At 39.0% G+C, this 11,306-nt stretch overlaps 1 long non-coding RNA gene across 1 annotated transcript in view; it reads left to right on the forward strand.

Annotated features, from left to right (window-relative positions):
* Window positions 1-5,932, forward strand: part of LOC134480023 (uncharacterized) — a 32,170-nt gene extending 26,238 nt beyond the window's left edge. Inside the window, exon 3 of the long non-coding RNA XR_010054131.1 lies at window positions 5,136-5,932. This is a non-coding gene — a long non-coding RNA (uncharacterized LOC134480023). The remainder of the gene's footprint in view (window positions 1-5,135) is intronic.
* Window positions 5,933-11,306: the final 5,374 nt, after the last annotated feature.

Below are 11,306 nucleotides of genomic sequence, written 5' to 3' on the forward strand. Positions count from 1 at the left end.
AAGGCATAGCCACTGAGCAACTCCTGCTCGCAAGACCAAATTTTCGTCAAGGCTTGATTATAAAAACCTGAGTAATTCCTATGCATTTTAATGAATTTTTCCCTCTAAATCCTGCCCAAAAATATCTCATCTTAAGTCAAATTATCCTTACTCATCAATATCAGCCATTAAAAATTCCTGAGAAAGAATATCAGTTTGAATAAGCAGTCAGAAGGTTCTCCTGTCTCCTTATGTACACGTGCTTGAAATCACATCAAGAAATAGCCTGTAGGTTAGGTTGCGACATGGGTGTGTGTTATGGGAACACTCATGAAGCCTTGTCGTTAGCTTAGCATTCGACAGTTGCCACAAAATTCCTTAGGAGAAAGAGTTGAAATCATTATCTTGTTAGGAACAGTGTGGAGTCCAATTGCCAAAGGAAAGTGAAATGTAGGAGCCACCAATGGAGGCACCCTCATGCTGCTTGGGGGTTCTCCTCTTTTTACTAATGTCACCAAAGGAGCATTCCTCACAGGCCTCTGTAAGCTCTACCATGAGATTCTGTCTGACAGTTTGTGTCTTAGGCCTTTCACAGGGCATGCATATCTTCTCTAAATTTAACCCCATTCTTCTAGTTTTGGGACCCAACCGGTGATTATCTCTTAGCCCCTATGCCCTGTTTTCGTCCATATCACTTCCCTCCCATGTCTATTCTGAAGCTCCAGCTTCAGCTTTCCTCAACCTATATTCCTCTGTAAGCCTGGAGTTCTGCCACATACTTTCTGCAGCATATCTTGGCCTTCAGATCTTTATTATATCCAATCGGCAGTTAGACAACACCTAAGAGATCTCTCAGCTTGTGTTGAGCTGGTGAGAAGGACAAACATCTACAAAATAGCAAACTTGATGATGGACCGTAGAAATGACAAGACAGTAATCCTGCCAGCACTTAGCTTTCTGCCAGTAAAGAACTAAAAATTGAAAGTTGACACACCTTAGTACAAAGGGAGGTCACCTCAGCATTTCCCCTTTTACACCAAAAAATACCTCTATCTTTACCACTGATCAGCTAGATAAAATTAGAAAATTAATGGGATGCATCAGATAAGAATGACTGTCACAATATTCAGTCCATTTGTAATTGGCAAAATTGGAGAAGGTACTTCATTAACTAAATTATTTTAGTGTAAAATTTTGTAACGGAATCATTTTCTCTCACTTTTTAAGCTTTTTTATTCTCTATTTATCGCAGCTTGCACTTATTAGCCATAACAACTCTCCTGAAATGAAAAACAATTTTCTTAATTTTAAATAATTTAAGGGTTAATGTCCTTCATCTTTATAATTTTACACCTCTTTTGTGGACATATTGCCATTTTTTTTTCTTTTTTCAACTTCCACAAGTAGATTATTTTTTCTCTGATATGGAGAAGGATGCAAGGGTGGACTTCAGATATGAGGTGATGGTGGATATCAACGGAGTTGAGCTGCATGATGCGAAATTCACAGAGAACAAAAAAGGCGTTTAAAAAAACTAAAATGAGCACAGTGAGGACGAAGAAGTGAATGCTTAGCATGGAGAGGTTTGTCAGTAGACTCTGCATTTGTGGCGTGGGCTGGGTTTGGGTGGGGTTCTGGAGTAGTCAGAATGTTGTCTGTTCTGGTCCTTCCAGGGAAACTCCTCCCTCTTCTCTCATCCTTCCTCTGCCTCCACCTCAACCTCCAACTTCCATAACTGCCTCCTACTACAGCAGCAGCTTCTGGGCATCTGCCTTTCTGCTCAAGCAGAAGTGCTCGGGGGTGATACAATCTTTGAAAAGTCCAGGGGAGCAGTCAGGCCATGCACACTCTGTTGTCAAACCCGTAGGGGCTCAGGATTTATGGTGCCAGAGCGGTTGTGGCGGGCATTTTGATGCTGCAGTGGGTTGTCTGTCGAGCCCCTCATTCTGGACCTCCCATGTCCCCCCTGGTCCTGTCAGGTTCCTAGTTGTCACATTCCTGTGTGATGGTGAACTCGTTTTCTTTTTTGAGTCTCATGACAAGAAAAGGTTAAGAGTAAACTATCTAATCATCTCCATCTGAGACCTGAGAAGGAGAAATGTTGCCTGAAGAAACAGGAAATTCAGAGAAAATAACTTCCAATTTTAAAGAAATGACAGAAATTGTTGGCTACCAGACAGACAGTCAGCAAATTTTTCATGTCATTTTGTCATCCACCCTCAGATGAACGGGTCAGGGTCTCTGACATCAATCCTTTGAAGTAGGTCACTTGAAAGACTATCCTCTTTTTGTTCTCCAAAGCCTGGGACAATAGACTTCCCCATCATCCACTTCTCCACAGTCTGCACAACTTTCTGGCAGCAGTAGAGGTAAGTGGGTGGTATTTCACCCCATGGCCACTTTGCCACATTTGAAGGGAACTCCAGTTAGGGTTCTGTAGTTCCCATCATCTTCTACAGAGAGACTGGGGACACTGCCAAGAGTTGAGGTCACTCCCACTGTGAAAAGCCTTTAACTATTTGGACATCAGAAATGGCAGATTCTTCAGATCTCTAAAGGATTTGAGAACCACCTTTTTATGTAAAGTCTATCTCAGTGGACAAACGTGGCTTTTTTTCAAGGGATTTATTTTCTCTATACCTTTGAATACATATAAAAGAAGCTAAATAAAGCTCATTTCTGTACCAAATGAACTAGTACCTAACATCACTAGAACACTGATTATTTATAGTTGGATAGTACTATTTGCATTCCTTAATTATCCATGGCAGTGTACAGTAGTAATTTTATACAATTAGAATTATACACCACATTGTGAATAAGATGCATATACTTATATCTGAAACAAGATTTCAATCATTTATGCAAATACAATTTTAAATTCGAAATCCATGATATCCTGAAATATTTGAGACTTGGTGTTGCTTTCTAGTACAAAAAGAGATTGAATAATCTATGCTTTTTTTTTTTATCATTTTAGCCCCATTCTCCTCCTTCCCAAAACTTCTAGATAGGAGAGAAAAGAGTTGAGGAGGGAAAGAGAAAATAAGTAAGACATCCCTGATTCTAATCTCCTTTACTCTTTCCTCACTGACCATGACCAGTAAAAACTGGCAACCAACCCACTAAATGACAATAAAAATTTATGACCCACTGCAGACAAATAATCAGCTACCCATCCTTCTTTTGAGAATGAGGGTGCCATGTTCTCTAAAGTTGTATCCCTATGAGTGTGGGGTTACAACAAGTTTTGGGGACCTTACAATAATTTGGATATTTTCCAAATCCTGTGAGATCCTGCAGTTTCATATGCTTCCAAGTCCTGAATGTGGAGGGATTAACTGAAGTCCTGACTACATTAACAATTGAAAATACAAACACACATTCATACAATTTGAGGAAGGTCACACAATATCTACCTCTTGACGTTTGCTCAAAACAATTGTTCAGTGACTTTTTTATTTAGCTTCAGGTATCTTCTTAGTTACAGGCAGAAACGAGACAGATTGCTGAAATAATGTTAATAGCTTCTAAGCCAGTCACGAATAGAGTTCCTGCAATCCTTTGAAGTCTCATTAGAGAGGCTCTATTTTGCACACTACTCACAATTCTTATGTCTCCCGTGTAGCAAACTAAAATGGACTGTTATGATCTGCTTACATATTTCAAAAGTTTTCCCAAACCAAAGTATTCCACCCTCCTCCAAAAAACAAGAGATTCCTCACAAAAACAAGTCCACTCCCTCTGGTACCAGTTTATATATCAGTCACATTTCTGTTACTTCAAAAAAATACCATGACCAAAAGCATGTCAAGGAATACAGTGTTTCACGTTGTGGTAGCCAACCCCCAACTACAAAATTATTTCATTGTTAAGTCATAAATGTAAGGTTACTACTCTTTTGAATGGTAATGTAAATATCCTGTATAAAGTATGTCTCCTATGTGATTGCCCAGGAAGTAGTTGCAACCAACTGGTTGAAAACTGCACCTTATGTGTGGAGGTGGTGGTTGTGGGTTTTTTGTTTTCTTTTGTTTTTACTTTGGCCTCTTTGTCAAAACCGAGATGCTGATGAGAACATACACCAATATCTGTGTCCTTTATTATCTTCCTTTAGACATTGTGTTTGTTCTCATTGTATCAATAGGCTGGGTTTCTTTTTTACTATTCCCCAAAATGAACTAGAATTTATTAAAGATGATGCGTCCTGCGGTGTTTTACTGTCTTACTATTTGCCAGTGTCTGACAGCCCTTCATTTATGCTTTCATTGGTTGAGATCTTTTTTTCATTCCCATGAAGCCCTGCATCACAATTAGGACAGGATGGATTTAAACTTGCAGACGATTCTGGTAGGAATTCGATAAAAAATATCAGTCACATTGATTCATGAAAACGAGAGGTGTCTTCATTTTCTGCTTTCTTCAGTTTTTTCTTCTTTTTCTTAATGTGTTCTTTGTAGCAAGTCTTCAGTTCCTTAGATTTATTATAAAATTTTTAAGGCTATTCTGAATGGGTTTCTTTTCTTGGTATGTTTGTTGATATTTATTGTTGGTATACAGGAATTTTATTGACTTTAATGTGATTTTAGTGAGTGGGTCTATGAGCTGTAGGAGTTTTCTAGTGGAAACATCATGCTTTTTATATATGGATCATATCACCTGCAAATCAGAAAATTCTGACTGCTTTCCTTCATATGGACATGGCCTTTCCATCTTTCTATATTCTGTTTTGGATAAGACTTCACATACTACTTGGATTAGATGAAAAGTTTGAACACCTGTGACTTATTACTTATCTTAGGGAAATGCATTAAGATATTCTCCAGTCAGGATGCTGTTGGCCTTGTATATTGCCATTATATTGTTAAGGTATATCTTCTCCATATCCCAGATTCACCAGGACTGTTTCATGTATCACTGTGAGATTTTGCCAAAGAAATTGTCTGCCTCTAGTCAATGATCATGTGTTTCTTGTTCTTGGTTTCATGTGGTGTATTGTTTATTCATTTGTATTTGTTGAAATATTCTTGCCCCTCTGTAGTCAAGCCATCTTGATCATGGTACCTGATATGTTTGGTATATGTCTGAATTTTATTTGCCTGTATTTTATTGAGAAATTTTTCAGTTAAGTATTCCTTCCAATCTTTGTTTTATAGGCTGTGAAGAGACACCATGTCCAAGGGAACTTATAGAAGAAAGAGTATATTGTTGCTTACAGTTTCAAGGATTCTGAGTTATGACTATTATGCTGAGGTACATGGCAGCAGGTAGGTCACCATGTTTCTAGAGAACTAGCTGAGAGCTTACATCTTATCTGCAAGTTGGAGACAGAGAAAGTGAAGGTTAAGTATAAATGGTATTGGATTTGGAAACCTCAAAGCCCAATCCCAAAATACTCCTCCAACCAATACATATCTTATAATACTTCCCACACATTTCCTCTAACAAGAAACCAAACATGCATACATGTGAGTTTATGTGGGCCATTATCATTCAATTCACCATATCCTACTCACAATTTTCCATAGGATCTTAAAACATATCAAAATAAAAATGCATTTCCCACACCTTCAAAAATCCTTGTAGTCTTTCACAGTCTACACAGTTCATCCAAAGAGCTTCATAAAACTCCACGCAGTCCCGTAATTATTTCCCCCATATGAAATCAAAAGGCAAATTACACACTTCCAATGTGTAATGCCGAATCATATATCTTATCATTGCCAAGGGAAATTGGGAATGTGGTGAGCCAATTCAAGGCATAATCCCAAGAGCGCACACTCCAAATTCTCTCCTTCTGATAGTAGACAAAGAGATTAAAACTATTTTAAATTTTCCTTATTTATTTCTCCCCTGACCCTTTCAGTTGTTGTATTGTTTATGTTACTTACTTTCCATGAGTGTGTGTATTTTCTGTACTTTTAATTGTTTGATACCACTTTGATTCCTTTGTGCTCAGCTAGAATGCATGACATTACTTCAACTTTATTATATTTCCTGAGGGTTGTTTTGTATCCTTATATGTGGTCAATTTTGGAGAAAGGTCCACAGGCTGATAGAAAGTATATGTATAGTTCAATGTAGTTTGTTAGGTTCATTTGCCTGACGATGTACCTTAATTCTGCTCCTCCTGTTTTGTTTATTTGCATGTGATCTGTTAGGTGGTCTGAATAGACAATTTAAACAAATCACAAGCACTATTATAACTAATCTGTTGTTTCATATCTATCTGATAATGTATATTTTTAAATTTGAGAAGCTTGTGTTTAATATGTGTATATTTAGAACTGTAGTATCTTTTTGTCATTGCAAAGTATGAAATGAATTTCCTTACATCTTCTGGACAGGATGAGTTTGAAATCTATTCTGTCAGCTACATAGACAAACTGAATAGAATTACTACAGGGACATGCTTCTAGTTCGGTTTCACTAGTAAACCTTCTATATCTCTCAGGATGGTAATCTGTTTCTGGCTTAATATATGCCTGTTTACTGGGGAATTGAGTTTAATGATATGTAAATATTTTTCAAACCTCTGTGTTAATTTTGTCATTTTTTTTAAAATTTGACTTTTTCATTGATTTCATTTGATTGACTGTCCTAGTGGTGTTAATTTATTTCCTGTGACCTCTGGTATTTTATCCTTCCCTGCAAACTATAGTATTCCTATTAGGATCCTCTATAGAGCTGGCTTACTGGTTATACATAGTTTTTAATTTATTTATAATATCCCTTAATCAGCACAGTAGCTGGGCAGCTGCCTGTCGTGCATGGAATTAGGTCTAATTTCCAAACAATGTCTCTTCACTCCTACTTACTATGCACCATCTTGGCTGCTCTTTGTTCCACTTGGACAGCCTCAGGACCAGGCTTTCCTCTGTCTTAACCCATGGCTGCTGACCTCCTTCCTCTCTCCTCTCCATCACATCCTTTCTTCCTTTCTTCTTGGCAGCTTCTTCCTTCTTCCCCCCTCATGATCCTCTCTAGCAAAGCCCTCAAAAACTCACCTCCACCATCTGTCTGCTGTGCTTCTTTATAATCACAATTATTGGGAGCAGGGTCACTTTTCTGCGGGTTAAACAGTCTTACATTCTACAAATTAGCATTAAAATACAAGCTGAATTTTATCAATACACCACAGGGTTTTCTTTCGTTTTGTTTTGGTTTAATTTTTCTTTTAACTTTCTACTTTTTATTTTAATTTTGGCTATCTTTTATTAATTGGTTATTTTATTAATTTACACTTCACATGTTATCCCGCTTTCCAGACTCCCCTCATCAAGCCTCATCATCATATTTCTTCTCAGCATTTTCTATATAACAGCCTTCCCCAAACTACACATATCCATTCCCACCTCACACATCTAGGATCTCCATTTGGTGGGGCCACATTCCTACCAGTGTCAAGGTGCTGCCACCACAATGATACCAGATAAGTCAATCCTCTTCTACCCAGCACCTAGGACAATAGACCCATAGTTGTATACACATTGCCTAGTTATTTACTCGCTAGGACCAAGGAAGATTGGTGAGAGAGGGTCTGGTTAGATATTTAAAACCAATGATTGCTACTTTCTCTTCTTTTTTTGGTTATAGGTAAAATTATGTTTGTATACTTCTCTTTTTTGTAATTATTGTGAGATGATTAATTTCTTGGATTTTCTTGAATAATATTTAGTTCATTGTCTTGGAGTTTTCTTCCTATTATCCTCCGGTGTGCTTTATAGAGAAAAATATAGTTTAAATTTGATTTTGTCATGTAATATCTTGGTTTCTCCATTTATGGTGATTGGGAATTACTCAGTGTATAGGAGCTTGGGTCTGCATTACATCGGCCCAAGATTTTCTAGCTTTTTGAGTCTCTCTTGAGAAGTCTGGTGTAATTCAAATTGGTCTGAATTAATTTGGTACTGGATATTTGTACCTTATCCCTTATAATGTACTTTCTTGTATCTGTGCATTTAGTGTTTAATTTTTATGTGAAGGGAGGAATTTTTCTGGTATAATTAATTTGGCGTTCTGTTGGCTTGTTGTATGTTTTGGCCTTTTCTTTCATCAGCTTACGGAAGTATTCTGCGATGATTTGAAGATATTTACTGAACCTATGAACTGGAACTCTTAATTCTCTTCAATATCTATTATCCTTAGGTTTGGACTTACATTGAGTCCTGAAATACATGGATATTTTGGATTCAATAAACCGTACATGTTTATCTGAGATGGATTTTTTGTGCTTTGTGGGGTGACCTGCTTGACCCCTACGCTTCCATTTATTATCTTGTTGGATAATGAGACATGGTCAGGAATGGTGACCTCTTGCCATAAACTATATGAAAATAGTGAGGTCAATTTAGGTGTGTCAAGTATCAGTAGTCTCCTGGGTGGTTTTGGATCCTGGTTGGACATATGCAACTGTTTCAAAAGCACAGGATTGATGTTCCTTGGGATTCCCATGACGATGCAATCAGACATGACAGAAAAAGACCAGAATACACATGAGAGAATGTGATTTGCATAATAGAGAGAACATTATTAATGTTCTAACTTATTAAGTTAGGATACAGAATATCTGATCACACTGTGATCTCCAAGAATGTATTATTTAACGAAAAACTATGGTTTGGTATAGCATTGCAAGGGCAAGGACATTTACGCAAGATCTGTTTGTTTCCTGTAAACATGGACTTTATTACTATATGGTTCATTTACCACACACCTTTCTGCAAAGGTAAAAAGTGCACTTAGGTCCAGAGCAGATTGAGGCTGACTTGAAAGGAAATGAAGTTAACTAAGGCAATTGAAAATCTTTGACTTGAAGGATTATTAAGAAAGTTTTCAGAGGGAACGAGAATGCCCTTTGTCTGGGAGGTCAGTGATTTAGGAAGGACAGTTGGGAGCTTTACTTGACGTCAGCATCTGAGTCTGGAAACGTCATTGGTAAAATTAATGTCTGGAATTTTGTGTTGTAAAACAACACATTGGCTCTGCAGCTTTTGGCAAGGCCCATGGACAGAAAGATCATACCAGCTGGGAACTATCTGAAAAGAAATCAGGTTTTATTCAGTTACCTGTGAAGTCCTCAAGGAGAGAGGAATGGATGGGTAGCACCATAATAGAGGGCTTTAGGATCTCATAGAGTGCTACTCTAGATGCCTTCAATATAGATGCAGAAAAAGAAAAACTAAATAACTTCACAGGAATTAGATCAATTCTGACCATGATTATTTCACATTGGCAGTTTATACTTGATTCGTCTTTTTAAATTTAAAACAAGAGCCTAGGGTGTAAATTCGAGGTAGCATTAGAATCACAGTGTGTTTAAACCACCTTTAAGGTGCCCAGCATCTAACACTCCGTGGCTAGAGATTCTACTTTTAACAGGATGACCAGAGAAAATCTACAATCAACCATGCTAGGGAGGCCCTGATCAGTTTGAATGCTTTGTCCATCGCCACGACAACCCAATTCAGCAGAAACACCTCCAGTTTACAGGTGAAGAAATCACAGCTCAGAACCAATTATCATTAGATCCATCAGTCTCACTGGCTGTCACTTACACCCACATCCTTCTCTGTGAAGGGAAGCATTGGGCCTGATGTGGGCTGTGCAAGCTGACTCTCCTGAGATGATCAATGCTCTTCTTGAACCTGGGAGAACTGAAGACAAGATTAGCACACCGACTCCTGGGATAGATCCTGCCTATGGGTCCTAGGGTGGGACAGAGTATCCCTTGCCATGTGCCTCTCCTCATCTGAGGAGTCTGTTCCCATGTGTCAGCTTCTATGGCAGTGGGTCTGAACACTCCTAGTGCTGCAACTCTGTAATACAGCTCTTCATGCTGTGGTGACCCCAAGTATAAAATTGTTTCATTGCTACTTCCTAATGAAGTTTGCAGTACTTATAAGTCATAATATGCAAGGTATCTGATATGCAATCTGTGTGTGAAGTTGTGCCTCACAGTCTGAGAAACATTGCTTTATATAATTTTTTTAAAAGAAAGGCCTTCATATAAGGAGGACCCGCAGCAGACATAAAGGCAGAGACACCGTGAAGTAGTGACAAGTTTTTGCAGGCCTAAGGCTGCTTGCCTTAATGCCAACAGAGATTTTCTGGCTAAAGGTACAATCTGAAATCACTGGCCCGATGACATTTCTTACCTCAATTTTCCCCCTTACAATGTCTGTCTGCTTGGACATGTCTGTCCAGGAAGCTAGTCCCTGTAGTCTCTGAAAAAGACAGAATGCTAAAGGCAGGAATGGGTTCCCTCTTTTGGCCCACAGACACTTGTATAGAAGTAAGTTCAAATCCCCCGTGGGTAACTGTGTGTCTCTCACATAGTGTATGAGAATTGAAATATCTCTTTGAGTTGAGAAAAACCAACTCCCACTTCAGATTTAGAGCTGACCAACAATTACTTTCAGGAGAATGAAGAAGCTGGCCAGGCCTGAAGACCCAGATCCCCTCCCTGCCTGGGATAATCCCACCTCCAGTAGACTTCAGCTTCACCTAGCAGGTGTTATCAGAAAAATCTGACCTTAGGATTCTGAAATGCACAATATGCACAAACCCTAGAGTTGTTAGGTGGCCGATTTGGGGGATCTCTCCAGGTTATAATCATTCTGGCCTCTTCTCTTCCCTTGGATGCACTCTGTTCTCTTGTCTGTTGGTTCTAAAAGGACTTGGGTCAACTCAAGGACTTCTAGGGGAGGAGCTTTTGTTGTGGGAGTGAGCATGGATCAAGAATGTAACCCCATTCTGCCTGGGCAACTAATCTCCAGAAAAATCTTCTGCAGGCAAAGAACTGGGTCCTGTGATAGACTACACTGTTTAACAGGGAGATCTGGTTGCTTTCTCCAGGAAGAAGCACTTGGGTGTTGACTCTCACTTCTCAACCTTCTGTTCTAAGTCACTTCTGAGAAGGGGCACTTTCGTCTAACTCCTCAATGGGACCTACCCTTCAGTGTGGCTGGAGGATCCTATGGTGTTGCAGCTCTGAGGTGGGAGTGGGAACACTCAGACTGACTTGGAGAAGCCTCCTTTCACAGCTGATCTAGATGTGAGGAACAGGTGCTTTTAAAGAAGCATGTGAAAGTATTTCCTGCAGGAGAGACCTCTGCAGGCAAAGATACACAGGACAGGGAAAAGCGAGTTTATGTACTGCCATCACATCCTACCAGTCTCTTATGGGAAAAGGCTTTGCCTCACCTTAGTAACAACAGCATGTAATAAATGAACCTTTTGCTGATTTCTGTCGTGGTTCCGATGTCAAAATGTCAATGAGCACCATGCAGAGCCCAGAGTTAGGCTGTATTAAAGTAGGCCACAGT

This window comes from Rattus norvegicus, chromosome 8 (genome assembly GCF_036323735.1).
Source record: "Rattus norvegicus strain BN/NHsdMcwi chromosome 8, GRCr8, whole genome shotgun sequence".
Taxonomy (NCBI): Eukaryota; Metazoa; Chordata; class Mammalia; order Rodentia; family Muridae; genus Rattus; species Rattus norvegicus.